This window comes from Schistocerca serialis, chromosome 3 (genome assembly GCF_023864345.2).
Source record: "Schistocerca serialis cubense isolate TAMUIC-IGC-003099 chromosome 3, iqSchSeri2.2, whole genome shotgun sequence".
Taxonomy (NCBI): domain Eukaryota; kingdom Metazoa; phylum Arthropoda; class Insecta; order Orthoptera; family Acrididae; genus Schistocerca; species Schistocerca serialis.
Window position 1 is genome coordinate 558,531,358 of NC_064640.1, and position 17,804 is coordinate 558,549,161.

Here is a 17,804-nt window from a genome sequence, read left to right on the forward strand (position 1 = left end):
TCCTTTATGTACATAGTATCATTCGTACGATTGTAGGTTTTGAGCGTTGTTAATCAGCCTTTGTACTGAACACCTTTATCATCCCAATTAGGTCTGTGGAAATTGTCTGTGAGCCAATGAGCTGTGCAATGTGTGTTAGCAAGAAATCCTGCCAAGTGCTAGGCATGTCCTGTGAGCCATTTGCTACTCACAGAAGGAATAACACCCGCTAAAATTTTTTGCGAATCAAAATGATTTACAGCGAAGGTATTACCGATAGAACGAGTGTGTTTAAGTGGTGTAGGGAACTTAGAGGAGGAAGAACAAATGTTCGTGATGAATAGTGGAGTGGAACACCTTCCATTAGGACTGATGAGTTGGTGAAAAAATCGAGGTACCTGTTTGTGAAGACTGGAGTTAGTCAATGGATGAAATTTCTGAGATTTTTCCTCAACCCACCAGAACTCTCATATACGAGACACTCATCAAAATGCTGGGATACCGGAAACCGTGTGCAAGATGGTTCCCAAAACAGCTGTTAGCACAACACAAGAAAAATTGAGTTTCTTCAACAACTTCAACTTGAATGTGAGGACTTTCTGAGCTCTATTGTGACTGAAGATGAAACGAGCAGCCTTATCAGGGAAGACAACGCACAACGATATTGTGAGATGCAAGATAACACTCAAAAGGGTCGTTCAAAGCAAAAGAAGGGGAATGTTTATGAGAGTACTGAGCAGTAGAGGGGCAACAGGGGCGTCATCTCAAATCCAAGATGGCGGCGATGACGTCACCCAACCCTAAGGAGAGCATCACCCCAAAGTAGGTCACCCCAGACCAGGACGTCACCCCAAAGTACCATTATCCAAGATGGCGGCCATGATGTCACAGACACACCCCAAGATGGCAGCTATGACATCACAGACACACCACCAAGATGGCGGCGATGACGTAGAGCCAAACTAGGTGACCCCAGACCAGGACGTCGCCCCAAAGTAGGTCACCCCAGACCGGACATCAACCCAAAGTTGGTCACCCTAGATGACGTCCGTGATGTCACTGATGATGCAAGGGCCACACCCCCACCACACCCCCCTAGTGGGAAGTTTGATTTTGGTGGGGAAGTGCCATGCCCCTCTCCCCCCACCCCAGAAAAATGGCAGGAAGTTCAAATTCCAACAGGATAATGCATCAGACCATGGTTATCTCTACTAACCTAAAAAAATCGCTGGAAGATAGGTCACTTGGGCTACCTCCACTAACCTAAACCCTTCCCTACCCTCCCCTCCCCTCCACCGGAAAATGGCAGGAAGTTTAAGTTCCATCGGGACGATGCAGCACACCTAAGAAAATGGTGGGAAAGAAAGGACACTTGGACTACCTCCACTAACCTAAGTCACCTCATCCTAGGAGCTTTTGGGAAGTTTGAATTTTGGTGTATATCTACTACTACTAAGAAAATGGCGGGAAAGGAAGGGCACTTATACTAACCTAACTCACTTCTTCCTAGGAACTGGAGGGGGAAACAGACTCGGACTGAAGTCATTATTTCATGTAGTACAGCCATGCAGCATGTGTGCTCACCACAAGCTCCAGACGCCTAGTGATTTAGTACACAGTACCGGCACCAGATGGCACTGTCATCCGTGACGTCATCTGATGACGTGACTACCGTTATTCAAGAAGGCAGCATACATTGTGTTCACCATGAGATCTAGTACATATTGGCACCACCAGAGAGCACTACTGTGGACTTGGAATTAATTTTACCGTATGCTACATCCACCTGGACTTGGAAGGAAATAGTTAAAGTCTCCACCATGGTCCCCAACCGACCGCCATGTCCCCTTACCAACCTATTTTGTCAGGCTAAAATACATTAACTTGCACTAAAGTGTACTAACATATACTAACGTGCACATTGCATGATGTCATCCAAAACAGTGGGGCGAAATGCCAGGAAAACGACTCTGCCTATGATGGCCATAAGTTTTTATTTTGCAAGCAAACCCCACCTGACCTATTACACATTACTGCCACCAGAGGGTGCTGTCATCCCTCCTGTGACCTAATCCCAGATGCTGATCTGTAGGGGGAAATGACTTAGGCTGCGCTGGGCTGCTGGGGAGAGTAAGGAAGGAGTGCATTTTATTTATTTTGGAACATTTTATTTAGGGATGGAGGATATTTATCATACTGACACAAAACACTTGCCCTGATGTGCTTGGGGTCACAATACACAGTCTGCAGACACACAAACAACTTCTAATTTACCGAAATAGTTTCAGTACAGACCTGCAAACTGTTCCTAAATAACGCAGTACACAGACGTGCAGACACGAAATCAACTTGTAAACTGTTCAAGTATTATAAGCCAGGAACATATTTACGGTCTGACACCGATCCATGTACAGGTAATGTCTCCTCTTGATGGCTGTGCTTCTGGAACGAATCGCATGATCTATAGCGCACAAAATTTTCCACATAAAAAATCTCTCTCAGTTATCGATGTGCTGAATCTATATGTACCTCATGATAGAAGACACAGTTATCCTCTCTAGTCATGCCACAACATAAATCACACTAACTTTACAATGCAATATATACACATTTTACACGAAATAAGCCACAGTAACTTTACAATGCAATGTACATACATTTTACACAAACAGTGAAGTTATCTTTTATATCTGTACAGCACCTGAAGAAATTATCGTATACCTACACTCACATCAACTATGTGTCACGATGCTCCTCACCCCTGGGGAAGCACCACCCACGTTTTCTTTCTTTCTACAGACGAGACTTTCAGCGGCAATAAACTATTTTACACTGATCGCCATATTGCAGCGACAACTAAACATCGCAAAATGCCGTACGTATCGTCAAATACGGAAAGACTCTTACTCAATTACACTGCTCTCCCACTGATGACAATAGCTCGAATACAAGAACACAAGTATTTTCACATGGTTTAAGATAATATTATATAATTTTCGCGGTACTTTGCGATATCAAGCACACAGCCGTAGCCTCCCGGTCGCTCACGTAACATAACGCCGAAGGTATAGACTGGATATTATTTCTCTACAAACACGAAACTTTAGCTAGGTGGAGCGTGCTTTAGACCATTGAGTAACTAGAAACAAACAGATGACAAATGATATTTCCACCTGCGAAACCGATCTCGCTGATGTTACAGATTCCAAATCATCGCTATAATTTACAAGCCAACTAAGGTCTTTCTCATGTCTAGAGAACAGGCAAACGTGTCTTCCACATGCCAGATGCACACACCACAATCGATCTTCTCTCAACTAAATGAAGGCGCGAAATGTGCAGAAGCAGTCAACCAAACAATTTACATGGCAGGGAATAACAGTCCAGCACCAACTCACCTCCATACCCAGTCTTGTCAAATTTCCACTTGATCACGAAAGCCACCCATCTTACGATTGCGTTCTCAATTGAACATCATTCGACAATGAGCGAAGTATAGTAAATGCACCCTGCTGTCGGCAGTGGCTCGGGAAATATAAATATTACTACCTTTCGTATGACTCGATATACTATCACAGTACTCTAAGTCAAATCCATAACCGTCCTATGACTGCACATAGTCATTTCCTTTACACAAACACATACGTTATAAACCTCATGCTCAAACGCGGACCTATCACACAAACCCCCTACTACTAACTATAATACTTCGTCAATAGCTCATTGCCTACGATACGAAATAATATTGAGACAAAATTAGCCATGGGTGGACATGTCTCATAAGTTTTTTCCTTGCGAGTCCTACCACCGTGTTCTAGAAAGAGAGACGTAATCGAACAGATGTTCGAAAAACTCGATCGCAACAACTACTGTATGTTACTGTCACAAGCGGTCTTGGTTCTACAGGTGTACACAAGTATCCATGATAAAAGCTATACACGCTTTACAAATGGAGGAACGACATTACATCTGAATGAGGTGGTTTTATCTGGACAAAGGCCGTGACGGTGATCATAGGAATGTTTATTATCAGCCCACGGTGCAACCTCGTGATAATAGTACCGCATTTTGAAAGTAATTCGGCTAAGGAACATGTTATGTGAGCGGTATTTGCGACACCCTCACACCGCCTCAGGTAGGTAATTCTATAGCATTTCTAGCACATTCTGTCTCGAGACTATATCAGAGATTCTGTGATATACCCAGTGAGTTATAGGAGATGACTGATAGAGAACGAACACAAACAGTAGTAGTAGATGATGCACTGATTAAGGTTGTAGGAAAATATACACTAGCTTCTCAGATCTCTACTGTAGGCTACAGTAAAATTACAACCTGGTTGTAGCCAGTCCCTACAAATCCTGCAGTTGCGCCTATTTCTGTGCTGAGAACATTTGTGTATGTTGAGAGCAGGAAGGGTAACACGTGACGGAGTAGGTACCACGTTAGGAGTGCTGGGAAGAGTGCATTCGACGTTATTGAGCGTTGTTTTCGTAAACAGTTCCTGTTGGGGCAAGAATTTTCGTGCATACTAACTGAGATATCAGGAAAGCAAGCGTTAACTATTTATGGTACGCTATAAAATTTCCGCGAGGTCGACTCAGTTCTTGTTTTTTACATAGTCGCATGACATGAGTATAAGATTGAGAACCTTTTATATGGGATTGTGAAGATTTGTAGCTACTCTGTCATCAACGGTAAAGGCAAGTGCTGTTCGCAGGTGTCACGCATATCTGGTCTGCGCCTTGGAGTTCTGTGACATCTGTATAACAGTGGGTGTATACCTGAAAATAGATGCAACTTTCACCTGCATTCGGCAGCGGCTCGCGGTTGCACTCCTGCCTGATCACGTCAGTACCTGTATTGGACAGGAATTTCTCAGAAATCAAGTATGAAAGGGATGTCACCGCCTAATGTCTGAGGGAAGCTGTGTGTAATATGACAGCTGACGGCCGCGTCACTTGGCGGGGTTGCCGATAACCTACTGTCCGCTCTAGTGGACAGGGGGTGGTGCACGGTGCTTGTGCATGTCTTTGTTGCATTATTTTGTGAGCAGGCCTGTGTACTGTGCTATGTGTTATTTGAAAAGTTTACGAGTTGATTTCGTGTCTGCACGTCTGTGTACTGCGTTATTTAGGAACAGTTTGCAGGTCTGTACTGAAACTATTTCGGTAAATTAGAAGTTGTTTGCGTGTCTACAGACTGTGTATTGTGACCCCAAGCACATCAGGGCAAGTGTTTTGTGTCAGTGTGATAAATATCCTCCATCCCTAAATAAAATGTTCCAAAATAAATAAAATGCACTCCTTCCTTACTCTGCCCAGTAGCCCAGCGCAGCCTGAGTCATTTTCCCCCTAGAGACCAGCATCTGGGATTAGGTCACAGGAGGGATGACAGCACCCTCTGGTGGCAGTAATGTGTACTAGGTCAGGTGGGGTTTGCTTGCAAAATAAAAACTTATGGCCATCATAGGCAGAGTCGTTTTCCCGCCATTTCGCACCACCATTTTGGGTGATGTCATGCACTGTGCACGTTAGTACACGTTAGTGCACGTTAGTGCACGTTAGTGCACTTTAGCACATATTAGTGCATATTTGTACACTTTAGTGCACGTTAGTACACTTTAGTGTACGTTAGCTTGACAACATGGGTTAGTAAGGGGACGTGGCGATCGGTCCAGGTGAGCGTGACATTCGCGAAAATTAATTCGAAGTCCACGGTAGTGCTCTCTGGTGGTGTCAATATGTACAAGGCCTCGTGGTGAACTCAATGTATGCTGCCATCTTGAATAACGGTAGTCACGTCATCAGATGATGTCACAGATGACAGCGCCCTCTGGTGTCAGTACTGTGTACTAAGTCTCTTGGAGTCTGGAGCTTGTGTTGAGCATACACACTGGACAGCTGTACTGCATGAAATAAAGAGTCCAATCTGAGTTCCTTTCCCCCCTCCATTTCCTAGGAAGAAGTGAGTTAGGTTAGTTCAAGTGCCCTTTCTTTCCTGCCATTTTCTCAGTAGTAGTAGAGATACACCAAAATTCAAACTTCCCAAAAGCTCCTAGGATGAGGTGACTTAGGTTAGTGGAGGTAGTCCAAGTGTCCTTTCTTTCCCGTCATTTTCTTAGGTTCGCTGTATTGTTCTGATGGAACTTGAACTTCCCACCATTTTCCAGGGTAAGGGAGGGGAGGGTAGGGAAGGGGATAGGTTAGTGGAGGTAGCTCAAGTGACCTATCGTCCTGCGATTTTCTTAGGTTAGTAGAGATAACAGTGGTGTGATGCATTATCCTGTTGGAATTTGAACTTCCCACCACTTTTCTGGGGGGGATGGGGGGCTTGGCACTTTCCTGCCAAAATTCAAACTTCTTGCCAGGGGTGTGTGGCAGGGGGTGTGGTACTTGCATCATCGCCGCCATCTTGGTGGTGTGTCTGTGATGTCAGCTGCCATTTGGGGTGTGTCTGTGATGTCATGGCCACCATCCTGGATAGCGGTACTTTACAGTGATGTCCTGGCCTGGGGTGAGCTCCTTTGGGGTGATGCTCTCCTTGAGGTTGGATGACGTTATCGCCTCCATTTTGGATTTGGGGTGATGCCCCTGTTACTCCCCTACTGTGTGCTTGCAGCATGAAACTGTCCATCGTCACACAGCCTTAGCCACCAAGCCACTCTTGCACCCATTTGGTTGTGATGTTTTGAACCCTCCCTCCCCCCTCTATATTCCTCTGACTTGGCGCCATTAGATTATCATCTTTTCAGCTTCCTGAAGGCGCACACGAGACATAAAGTTCCAATTTCGTGAACAGGTGCAGAAAGAGGTTCTGGCATAGAGGAATGAGCTGATGGGAGAGTTTTTTGAGGAGAGCATAAAGAAGCTTGTGCCATAGCTCACCGTACACACTAAATGGGATGATGATTATGTGGAAAAATAGTCAACAGGTCTATTGACAATGCGGGAGGGAACAGCTTGTTCCATTTCATTATAGCAAGCTTGTTCAGCCGCATTATATTGAATGCTATAGATGTTTGAGATACTTTCATCATTTTTGCCAATTTTAAGAAATGTTATAACTCGATTGAAGAAATGGACTACCTGTTTATTTAATTCATAATCACATAAATGCACTGTCTTTCCTTCATCACTCTACGCTGCCTTGGGTTAACTAACTTTGGGTTTGCATTAAGAGTTCGTCTGCTAGTAGTGGCAAGACAGAGATGTGGTCACTCTGTAGGTTGGTTAGTGCCAACATAAATTTGAGGTAAGGCAGCGATGATGCACCAATTTGCCAGGGGTAGTTTGAGGTTGGTAACAGGTTCCCCTCCCCTCCAGTTCAGAGTACAACGGCCAGGAAGGTCCGCCATGACATGGTCACTCTGGTGGAAGCTGTTGAACTGAGTGGACGGAATCGAGGACGATCTTCACCTTTGCTGCCAAATTCTTTGTGGGATGACGTATAATTTATTATACTTTTATTAATCCGCTCTTTTTCAGGAGGGAAGTAGTTAGCATGTCATTACGACCGTTCATTTCTTGAGAAATTTTACCTTTAAAAATTAGAATTTTCGGTTAGGGTTTCTTTTCCAGAGGTGAGCATGGGTGGGGGGGGGGGGGGCCCTCACGTTATCCATTTGTAGTAATGCAATCAATCAGTGCCTTCAGCACACGGCAGCAGCAGTAGTATCAAAAATCATGTAGTTTCATTTTTAGCAGTAGCATTTTGCAATTTTAAATTTCTTATTGGTCCTGCTAAAGCAACATGGGGCCTCAGCCCACCTAGAACTTAATACGTGGTCGTAACTGCTGATGATAAATTTAGACGATGATGACATGTGAAACCTGCTAGGATATGCATGCTTTGTGTGTGAGTTACTTAAGACTCTAAGAGTGTGATGTAATTTTTTGGCAAATTCATAAATTTTGTGCATCGATCTTTTGATTCATGACGAGCCCCATTTGCAAGCAGCAACCTAGACAAGGCTCCATGTCCTAACGAATTGGTAAATAATAGGTTGTACGTGTGAATAATAGTATAGATTGAAAATAAGAATGAACAGTGGGGTGAGTACAAAAAATTAAGTGTTGGTGTCGATCACCCACTTGGTGTCGAATTGCACTGCCAGTGAGCTACTAGTTCATTCTTGAACATAGTTGAAGTGAGGATGCTTGTGTGTGCCGTAAATTGTTAATTTGTATGTACCAAATTTTATAAGACGTTTTATTTTTAAATAAATTTTTTTGTGTATACAAGATATGTCTGTTCCCCCCATTTTCTCAACAAGAATCTTTGGTATACTTTTAACTAATGGAACGGTGCTGAGAAGTAATAGAGAGAGTGACCATTGAGGAACCGATGCGGGGTTCATTAATTCATAACGATTCGGTCCAAATAACAACACAGGGCGTGAATTTCAGTCTCTGTCCAAGCAGATGGACTACCAATGCAGCAACATAGATCCCTCCCCTTTCCCAGTGTACAATGTTAAAAACAAGACCAGAGTTTTGATAGTATAAGCACTTTCAGTGTGAAAGAGTGTTGAATAGATTTCTGATGATATGGGCACCTTCACTGCTAAATAAAATAGAAATAATTCGTCTTTGCTTTGTTAATTGCAGTTGTGAGATCGCTTAAGTAGCGAGTAAAAGTAATGGTTATAATATTTGTAATGTTTCTGGGTAAATAATAAAAATGTCATATGACTTTAATTCATGGATACCATGACTGATCATAACACCCTCATCCTGTGTACAGAACAATGTTAGTGCCAAATTGAAGTCATGAAAATCTGGTGGGAATGAAAATTAACAAGGATAGAGAATATAGATCATGTTAGAGTGTGGTAGTTAATTACTTGCCCTCTTGGTTGTTTGAGCCCCCCCCCCCTCCCGTGTTATCCATTACGAAATCTTAATGTGATAATCATCTAATCAACCTAATACTAACTTCGGGATGGTCCTCTTTCCATAAATCCTTCTGAGCATTGAACCAAGCAGGTAAGCAGTGTGTAGGTGAGATGCCTTGGCACACATGCAACTGGCATGCTGTAACATAGATTGAGAGAGAGAGAGAGAGAGATAACAAAAGAGATAACAATGGAGAAGGTAACTATTCATCTGGCGACCCTACCAGGATTATTTAGCGAACACTAGGCATCTTTTAGAGCAGCAGACAGAAACATTGCTTCACTAATTGTTGATCTTTGCAGGAATTTATTTGTGCATTTATCTGTGTCCAAGTTCTTCGGTGTTGTTGTCTATCCATACTCAGCGTTGTGCTGCTGTGAAATTTTGTGAGGTAGTTTTTATTTTTGTATTCAATTTATACTAAGGGATTAATTATTGCGGGAAATAATTTGAGAGCAATAGCTGAGTGCATTGCATTCCACAGAGTGTTTTTGCAAGGGTCTAAAATTGGTTAAGTGGCATTAGTGTAAACACTAGGTCATGGGCGAAAGTTTGTATAAATATGGTGGAAGAAAATTCGGGTGAGATGCGCGAAATGTCTGAGCAGGCAGAAGCCAGCGCGTGTAACTTTGAACCGGGCTCCGAGGGTCATGTTTGCGAGGCAGTGGGGGCAGGTATCCCGCCCGCCCCGCCGGACAATGAATGGGCCTCCACAGCCAGAACGGGCGTTCCGTTACGTGAGACCGCGCAAGGGCAGGCGGAGGCAAATGACCACTACTCGGCTGTAGCCAGCGCTGCTACCACTGGAGAAGAGGGCGGGAATCGCAGCAGTAAAACTCCAGATTGGCTTAGTATAGCTCTGAGTAAACTAACTGAAAAGAACGATAAACTTAATAAACGTTTTGACGAGCAAAATAAAAACTTTATTAGCAAAGTACAGCATTTAATACTCGTTTTGACGAGCAAAATACCGCGTTTAATGCAGTGCACGCCGAAATACTTGAAAGTACAAGAACAATTGCTTCGCAAGAAGTTCGAGGATCAGGAGAAAGCAGTCGATGCACGATCTGAAGAGGTTAGCAGCCGAATCGATGCCGTAATCGCGGAAAATCTTGTGACAACTGATGCTATGCAAAGTGAGGTATGCTAAATTCAGAAAAGCGTATCTGACCTTCGTGAACGGATAGAGGTTCGAGTAGATGCACTTGAACACAACATTTCGGCTAAGGAGAACAGTCACTGACAGAAATCTAATGAAATACATAATAAATGAAATCTATAGCGAACAGACGGAACTGCTGGAAAAAGTTTATCAGCAGGTGGCGCAACAAGAGAATCAGACTGACAAAGTTGTATGTAGGACAGATGATTTAGCTATAGCAGTCGCGGAAACCACATTGTGAATAGATGCAGAATCCGATCGGACACAGCCAATAGCGATTAGTGACAGCCAAGAGGTGCAATCACTACTATGATTTAAGCAAGCTCAGGAAGATATTACTCATAGGAATCGGGATGATTTAGCAGAACTAATGAAACACGATAATGTGCAAAGGAACAGTGAGGCCATTTCACGGAGCGACAGTGAAGTAGGCACTGCCGATGAAAGACGCCGTACTGAATCAGAAGAAGTTAGATACTTGGGAGAGCAGTTATGTAATATTACATCTCCTGAGGCATCTGCCCCAGCAGGACATACCGAATCGATAGACATAAACGAGGAAGAATGTAGGCGGCATTTCGAGTCTGTCTAAGTTACTCGCTCTTTCCAGACTCCAATAACAAACAGCGTCCCTGTGTCAGGTTCTGACAATTTGAAAATACATTGCCAGCTTCATGGGGAGACACCATGAAAATACTCTTTGTGTGTAACCACTTGCGAGATGAGGCGAGTGCGTGGATACCGATTGCAATTCGCGACTGTGTAACGTACAAAGATTTCTCTCGGGCCTTTCTGAACGGGTTTTGGTCGAGAGGCATACAAGATAAAACTAAATATTCTGATGAAAGAAGACTGTCAAAATAGTCCGGAAAGGAACCTTGTCCATTACTTTCGCGAGATGGTTAAAGATAATCAGTATTTAGATGCACCATATTCTGATGGTAAATTGATGAGGATATCTTTCGCGAGGTTACCACCGAAACTGCGTAGAGAAATTACAACAGCAGGTCGAGGTATGCAGGATGTTGTGACGTTCGAGCTACTTTTGTAAGAATTATGGAAAGCGATTGGTCACAATGGACCTAACGAAGTGAGAAGTGACGACCAAGTGCGTCATCATAATTATGAAAGAGGGCTAAGGAACCAAGGAAAAACTTACGTGCTGTACCGACATTTTAATAACGGGCGTAGTAGCGGCTTTGCAACGCGAGGTGATCATGGTCATAATCAGTACCAGAGGAATTACTATGGGAACGGAGCACTATAAGGAAAGCGTGTCGAGGTTAAGCAGCAGAGCCAGATCAATTTCAGATGTAAAAGGTAGATGTTACGCGTGTCAAAATTGACAGTCGAAGTCATTTTAGGCTTGGATTTCTTGAGAAAATACCAAGCTACGCTAAATATACGCAATGGTTTCGCTACAGTAGTAATTGATGAGGGGGAAGTACACTTGAGTTTTGACGAATCGGTAAATGTTAATGAAGGCGCGATGGCATCCTTTAACTGTGGAATCCGACCATCAATGGGAATATGGTTATCAAAGGCTGGCTGACTTACAGTGCGAGTTAGCACGAGTGAAAACAGTCAGTGACGAAATTATCCCTCACCACCGGCTGAGGAAGAAATACGATCAGATGACCCACGCCATAATGCACGAAGTGACGATGATTCCCGAGAAGCAAGACGACTGACAAGTCAGAGTCCAGAGTGCAGTGTTCCTGTAAATAGTAGCGTAGTTTTGTATGTAGATTATGGCGAAATGAGAGAGGTATTATTGGAAGTAAACGAAGAAATAGAAGTGTTTAATTACCCATTGTAGGTGTACTTGTAAAAAACGTTATCATACCTTGAGTATTAGACTCAGGCAGTCAAGTGACAGTTTTGAGGGAGAATGTTAGCAGTTGTTGTGGAGGAGAAAGGAGATGGCCGACTTCGCCACTACAGAGAACCAAATTCCGCGGAGCACTATAAGGAAAGTGTATCGAGGTTAAGCAGCAGAGCCAGATCAATTTCAGATGTAAAAGGTAGATGATACGCGTGTCAAAATTGACAGTCGAAGTCATTTTAGGCTTGGATTTCTTGAGAAAATATCAAGCTACGCTAAATATACGCAATGGTTTCGCTACAGTAGTAATTGATGAGGGGGAAGTACACTTGAGTTTTGACGAATCGGTAAATGTTAATGAAGGCGCGATGGCATCCTTTAACTGTGGAATCCGACCATCAATGGGAATATGGTTATCAAAGGCTGGCTGACTTACAGTGCGAGTTAGCACGAGTGAAAACAGTCAGTGACGAAATTATCGAACGGAGAATAGAATATATCGGAACAGATAGTGTACATGAAGAGTTCAAGCAATTTTGCAGAGTAACAGGAGAGTGTTCTCAGGGCACACTGGCACTATCAAAAATTTTACTTATAAGTTCCAGGTAAAGCCACATAAGCTGTTTTCGCACAGCCATGGATAGTACCACGTGCCAATAGAGAGAAAGTATCTTGGGAGATTGACTCCACATTAGAACGAGGGGTAATTGAAAGTGGTGTAAATTATTATGATAACCCCATAACACGTGTTCCCAAGAAAGACAGATCAGTGAGACTTGTCCTCAATTTGAGGCAGCTGAATACTATTATCGACATGGAAACCAACCGGCCTGAAACACTTGATGAACTATTGTAAAAGTTCCATGGGGTGACTGTTCTCAGTTCACTGGATACGAGGACCAGCTACTGGCAGGTGGAGTTCGATGAATCTTGCCGAAAATATACGCCATTCCTTTGGTGTAGGCGTTGTTATGTCTTTTGCAAATTGCCATTCACCCTTAATGTGTCTTCAGTCGCTTTTATTCGGGCCTTAATGTGTCTTCAGCCATTTTTATTCGGGCATTGAGCACTGTCATTCCAGAATCATTGAGGAGGAAGATAACACTTTATGTCAGCGACAAATTGATTGCTGATTGGATGTGGCAAGATCACAACAAAGTCCTGGATCAGGTAATACAAGCATTTGGTAGGTATGGTGTTACAATCAATTTCCAAAAGTCTGAGCTCGACAGGGGAGAGATAAAATTTCTAGGACATATAGTGACACCAGAAGGTATACACCCCGATCCTGAGAAATTAAATGCAGTTAGAGAATATCCCATGTCAAAGACGAAGAAACAGCTGTGAACCTATTTGGGGTTAATAATTTTTACAAGAAATTCGTTAAGGTTAAGGAGCTTGCCATCCCATGGTTGTGCGCCCTAACCAGAAAGAAGAGTTTGAGGAAATGGGATGAGGTTGCACAAAAAGAGTCTGAAAGTTCGAAGGAGGCATTGTTGTCTGTGCCTCTACTTGTACGCCCAGATCTTAGTAAGCCCTTTTGCATGTCTTCAAAGAGTTCCCAGAGCAGTCTGGGAGTAGCTTTGTCCCAAGAAGGGGATGAACATGGCGAAAAAGTACCTAAACCAACTGCTTTCGTAAATAGGGTGTTTCACAATGCTGGCATTAGTGATAATATGGGGTTTCAATAAATTCTGGTACTATCTGTTTGGATGAGTTACAAAAATATATACGGACCACAAGGCATTACAGTTCCTTATGACAGCTATTTTAACCCATAAGAGATTAATGAGATGGGTCATGCTCCTTCAGGAATTTAAATTTCAGATTATCTGTGTGCCAGGGCCCAAAATGTAGAGGCAGACGCTGTATCCAGAGGTCCCATTGGAGTAATACAGAATGGTGATGCTGAACCCGATGAGAATATTAATGAACTGCTGTATATGCGAGGTGTGGCCTTCGAAAATTTTGTAGGGAATGTCATGACTAAGATAGGAGGTAAACAGGACAAAGATCCCGATTGGCGAATAATTAAACAAAGGCTAAATGATCAAGTGGAGCGGAGACTCCAAAAATTCTATAAAATAAAAGATGGAATCCTGTTCTACAGAAAACATGCAGATAAAGTAGACTGGGTGGTATGTTTACCAGAAGAAATGGTAAACAAATTGATTTGGTACTACCATCTAAGCTATGGTCACTTGGGAGCCCGAAAGTGCAGTAGGAAATTCGGGGAATCGGTGTACTTTATCAGTATAGAGCGGAGAGTAGAAAAGGTGCGTTGTACATGAGCAGTGTGTCAGAAAGCAAAGTCCTCTACTGTCTTGTGTGAGGCTCCACTCTTTCCGATTGTACCGGCCAGGTTAAGGAAATTTGCGCCCACGGATCTGTTCGGATCTGTGCCGTGCACAATAAACGGATATCAATACGTTTTTGCTGCAGTAGAACTAGTGTCCAAGTACGTGACCTTTGTACTCTTAAGAAAAGCTACAGCGAGGTCCGTAGGGACCGCTTTTGTTAAACACTGCCTGAAAGAAATAAGACACATAGAGAAAGTGATTGCTGATAATGGACCACAACGCAGGTCTAAACTGTGGCATTCCACATTGAAAAGAAAACGTATTAGGACGCTATTTAGATCCAAATTTAACCCTGCCTCGAACCTGACTGCGAAGGTTATTAAAGAATTGGGCAAACTCTGTCGGATTTACTGCAATCGACATCACAGGACCTGGGATGCCATTTTGAGTGGCTTCCTGGACATCATTAATGAGTCGCCACATGGAAGTACAGGCCTATATCCCATCGTGGTGCTGCATAATCGAGCGCCACCTGACAGAATTAGAGAGTTGGTAGATTTTCCTCCAAGAGGCAAGCAAAGGCGGAGTGAATTTGTCAACTCAGTAATTAAAGCAATTCAGAAAGAGGCTCTAAGTTCGCAGAAGAGCCAAAAGGGAAAGATACACCGATGAATATTGAAAACTGGAGACGAAGTGTTAATTAAAGGTCATCGTTTATGTAAGAAGCACAGATTTGTTGCTAACAAGTTTTTTTAATATGTGTGTCGGGCCATTCCCCGTGAGAAGATTGGTTCACAAAAACGCTGTCGAAGTCGAAACTATTTGCAGTTGAAAGTCAAGAGGTCTGCACCATATTTCAAACATAAATGTATTCCGAGAACGAAAGGACACTTTCTTGCTTGGCAGCTTCTACTCACATGGTTCATGTAAGAATCAACAAAGGATTAATTTTGAGTGTTCAGTGGGTGTAGAAAGATGAGTTGAGAGGTAGTGGTTAAATTTTGAGTACTGTTGATATGGGAGATAGACACACTTTGAGGATATCTGAAGTATGTGATTGAAGGAGCGTCTATTAATGAGGATTTGTACTAGTAGCGCCGTAAGTGCTCGAATATGTATAGTTTTTTTTTTGCTCTTAGTTGCTGCTCAGAAAGGAGGGAGTTAGAGAGGATGGTGATTGCGCCGATAGGAGCGCGGATTAACGGCTCAAGGATCCCAGAGCAGTTAGTGGAGATGAGATGAGAGGTTTTTGTGAGATTGTTAGGGAGTTCCAGGAATAGAGTATGCTTTGTAATATGTTCCAGAGAAAGTAAGAGTGTGTGTCAGATGCTGCAAAAACATGGATAAGAGAAGAACCACAGGAGCAAAGTAGAACTGAACAGATGATAAAACACGGTAAAAGGAATGGTAAGATCCTAGCATTATTCTAAAGCGATCAGGTAACCTGTTAACATATAAAATTAATTTCTAATGCCCTATAAGTGAGATTTACGGCAGATGTGCTAAAGTGTCCTTGATTATTTGTATGTGGTGTGTGAATCTGTGTGTGCACTCTTTGTTATCAGGTGCATGCAAACTTTTAATAACAGTTGATGCGCGCGATCTCAAGTTGAAAATGACCTTGATGTAACAGTACGACAATAACTGCTAGTGAAGTGTCAATAAAATGAAGATATACAATGGATTTCAATGTTAATCAGTATCCTGAGAAGAATATTCGAAGGAGTAGTCTCAGTGCGTGAGTAAAGGTGGAAAATGATGGTAAAGATATCGTCATAATTCAGCTCTTCATTGTTGTGATTGACAGACTTGCATATTCGTGTGCATTTGGATTTGTCATCAAGGGGAATCCTTAGTGGACATTTCCATGTAAAAGATTTGGGAAATTCGAAAGATGCGTTTGTAAGTGTTTAAATCAGTGTAACTGTAAGTCCTAGGAAGGAGGGAGTAATCAGTCTTTGAAGGGTCTAGTGCTTGGAATTATAATTGTTCTAATATAACCTGGTATGGGGCAATTAGTCCATGTGAAGAGAGAAGGTCTAAGGGCCTGTAAAGAAGAGATGTGGTGACAGTTAGTTAAAGGGGGTTTGCTTCTCGATAAGGAACCAATCCTAAATTTTACCTTCACCTGTACCTAATGCATGATATAATCCATGGGAGGATGTCAACAACATGTTTTTCCCTTCTCCAACGTGTTGTGCGTCATCTCTCTGCAACTGGTAGAATTATGTGTTAATGAAATTAGAGGTAAAATAAGCTCCTAAGTTTTGTTTTGTGTATGTCCCATTTGTTCTCAATCGATAGGTAATTAGACAGAAAATACACAAAGAAGGGTTATGTATCTCCTATGTTGTCAGGGTGTGATAATTGGAGGGTGTTTAGATGTTTTAGTAGGTTAATCTGTTAGTTTTAATGTAATGGTTGTAAATATGACTCCTTAATGTAAAAGCAAACATGGAGTCGCTGAATTTATGATTTGTAAATAGTGTTAGCCTTAATTTTAGTAAACATGTTGAAGGTAGTTGTTTTTAAATGTCCAACTGTCAAGTTGCTAAAGATCAACTGGAGCAAGCTACTTATTACTGCAGTCATTTAATGTAAAGAATATTATACACTCTTTAGCGAATATCATGTTAGGGATATATGTATGACACAATGAAAAATGAGCAAAAGTGAAGACCATCTAAGTCATGTTTCTTCATTCATAAGTCAACCCGAGGATCTAGTAAGAAAAAAAAAAAGGAACTGTTGCCTAGATGTTATACCAATTCTCTCTGTTTGTAACTGTTGTAAGTTGCACGTGTGTTGGAGCAAGGAAGAAGGAATCACCTCAGGTGCCAGCAAGGCATTGTTTGTACAAGAATTGGCACTGGAAAGCGGCTGACAAGGCAGCGCAGCCCGCCCAACTGCCTTCCGCCATGCAACACCTGCATATCACTGAATGGGAAGAGCAGAGTGGGAGTGCCCCACTGCACCAACCCTGGGAGCTCCCCTCCACTGCGATCTCTATCAGCTGGTAGTGGTATTCTGCAGCCAGTGGCACTGAACCAGGACAAATGCCAGGATGCCGCTGGCCACACACTAGCAGTGTGTCGGGGGGGGGGGGGGGGGGATGTTTCCACAATTTTTTCGACTACTTTGACTGTCCTTCAAGACTTTCCACAAGTTTTTTCGAAATTGTTTGCTAATGACTAATCATTTCCCTATCATTTTGTCAAATTTTCAAACAGTTTCCACAATAAATACTAGAAATTTCATGATTTTCATTTTCTTTGAAATTGTATCAGAACATGGACACTACATCTACTGCAAATATAAATTTCAAAACAAAAACTTCAAAGTATTTCAAGAAAATAATTTTCAAGCTACAAACTCAATATCATGGTATTCATTACAATCATATTTTTCTTCTTCCTTTGTAACCCAGTTTGATTCTTTCATTTTCAAAAGTTGAAAATCCCTTCCACTTAATAGTTTCAAATATCTGTTTGGAAAAATAATTTTAAATACATTATTGAGCTCCATTCAGATTTTTTCGCTATATTTTGTATTAAGGTAATCACAACAAGTAATATTATATAAAATGTGTGCTTCTAGCTCATTATTTCTGTTTAACAATTTTGTATACTTCATACTGTTCA